The sequence below is a fragment of the Rhizophagus irregularis genome, chromosome 5 (genome assembly GCF_026210795.1).
Source record: "Rhizophagus irregularis chromosome 5, complete sequence".
NCBI lineage: Eukaryota > Fungi > Glomeromycota > Glomeromycetes > Glomerales > Glomeraceae > Rhizophagus > Rhizophagus irregularis.
The window spans coordinates 4,594,577-4,597,092 of NC_089433.1; positions in this window are offsets into that span (position 1 = coordinate 4,594,577).

Genomic DNA, 2,516 nt, shown 5'->3' on the forward strand with positions numbered 1-2,516 from the left:
CAAAAAATTGGCCAAATGAATTCTGCAACAGCAATTCTGGGACTTTATAGGAAGGATGATGTCACACCTTACATGCATATGCTTACAATGCATGTCCCTTATTTTATGTGTCGATTAAAGAAAAAAGGACTTTTGCTTAGATTATTTTCAACAAGTAGCATTGAAAAAAAAAATCACGATCAGGTATGATATAAAATTTTGCATAAATGTTTTCATTAACTTATTATTCGTTTATTACTTATTAGGTTAGATTGTTTTTTAGAGGAACAACTATGGGAGGTGGTAAAAAAACTTCCTGTTGCTTATGATATACTAGTATTTAAAAATTGGCAAATCTTTTATTTGATCCTAATGAAATAACATGTAGAAAAATTAATATTTATAATGGTGAAAATACAATCTAAATTATGTTTTACATACAAAACTTCTAATTTATAATTTATTTATTTCTGGAATTCTGGTTGAAATCCAAAAAAAAATTCTATTAAAATATCTATAAATTATTTATTGATATCTTTTGATTTAATTCTTGAAGGGAAGCGTGGTAAAATAAGTCTATATTAGTGTTCCAATCTGTGGATCATCCGTCATCCGTCAATAACTGTGATCTGAATCTGAATGGATAAATTTAGTTCATCCGATGAGTGATCTGATGGATGATCCGTCTAACTAAATTTAGTTACTATGATCAAAGTTTAAAATAAAATTTTTTTTCAAATATATAATTTTAATTTTAACGCTCCTTTTAAAAATGAGACTAATCGCTACATAAAACTCTTAACCAATGAAGACTTAAGAGCTGAAAATGAAAATTTGATTATTTTATTAGAACTTTTCCCGTATTCTTTATTTTATTCACGAATTTTGTAGTTGTTTTCTTTCCTGATTTGCAAGCCTAATTACCCAGAACCTCCTAACTAAGCCGTTTGCTGAGAGAACAACTACATTTTACTTATAATAAGAAAGTTATTTAGGAAGAACATTTGAACTTTTCTTTTCTTTTCTTTTTTAGGAATGGGGTTTTCAACTTGATCTTGGTAAGTGTCGATGATGCTTCATGTTTCTCCTTTCAGGAATGACAATAACATTCCTCCTTTCTTTTTTTCAAAAGGAATGGATTCTGTCTAGACTGAAACAATTTAGGTAAATATTAGAGGGATTTCTTGTTTCTTCTTAATTTTTTTTCTTTCTAGGAACGGCATTGACTGTTCCTTCCCTTTTTTAGGAGCGGATTCAGCTCAGGCTTCTTAGAATGGCCTTAGGTAATATTGGAAGGTTTTTTTTAATCTTTTCTTTCCAGGAATGGTATTGACCGTTCCTTCTTTAATTTTTTTTTTAGGAATGGCATTAATTATCCCTTCTATCTTGTGACTTGGACTTTAACGTTATTAAGATTCTTGACTAGATTCACCATGAATTGAATTTAAGTGTTTGCCATTTCGTTTTAAAAATATTAACTTTTTGAAAAAATTAGGACACGTCCTAGTTCTTTTTGCAGTTAATATATTGCCAGCATTAGAGAATAGTCTTTTGCTTGCAGTTGAACATGCATAAACTGCTAAGTATTTCTTAGCAAGACAAGTCAAGATTGGAAACTTTTCTTTTCACTTATATCACCATGCAAATGGATCACCTTCTAAATCAATTTCCTCTAATTGTAAATAACCAATCTCATCATCAGCCAGAATAATTTTCTTCTTTAAGTCTGCAAAAATAGTATATGCTTTTTTGTTTTTTTTCCTATTATCATCTACATTTATAGGTAATAATAAATCATCATTTGAACCTTGAAACTTTAATTCTTTATATTTCTTTTCCAACAAATCTTTAGCTGCATAACGTTCTGAATCAGAAACAAAGCTAAGATCTTTCATTCTTGGATCAAGTAAAGTGGGAAGAAGTTTATCAAGTGATGTAAGATCATTCCAATAATAATTCATCACTGTGAAAAGACTGAGTTTAATTTGATCAATTAGACCATAACAATTAACAGGATTATTAATCTGAGTTCTTTTATTATTAGTCAGCAATTGTCATTCATTATTCTCTATTCCAGCTTGCAGTTATTCATTTTCTTCTACTGCCATATCTTCATCAAATGCCGTATCGTTATCACCAAAATTAATATTAATTTTTTCAGCTGCTGCAACACCACATGATGTTGAAGGATGAAACCTCTTTTTGATGTTAATTAATATAGGATTCATCATTGAATGGGTACAATAACTACTTCCTCCTAGAAGTTCTGTGGCTTCTGCATAAGGTTTTAATACTGGAATCAAATCCTGAATTAAATCCCATTCATCTGAAGTTAACATAATACTATTTAACCTTTTTTCGAATCTAAATCATTTTTTGTAGTAAGAGTATTAATCAACATAATAATATGATTTTTAAGTTTCAAAAGCCTCTGCCAAGCTAAATATGATGAATTCCATCGTGTTGGTGAATCAGATATAACATGAAGATATTCAGATATCTTTTCAGGATTCTATATTATATACAAAATTTTAATA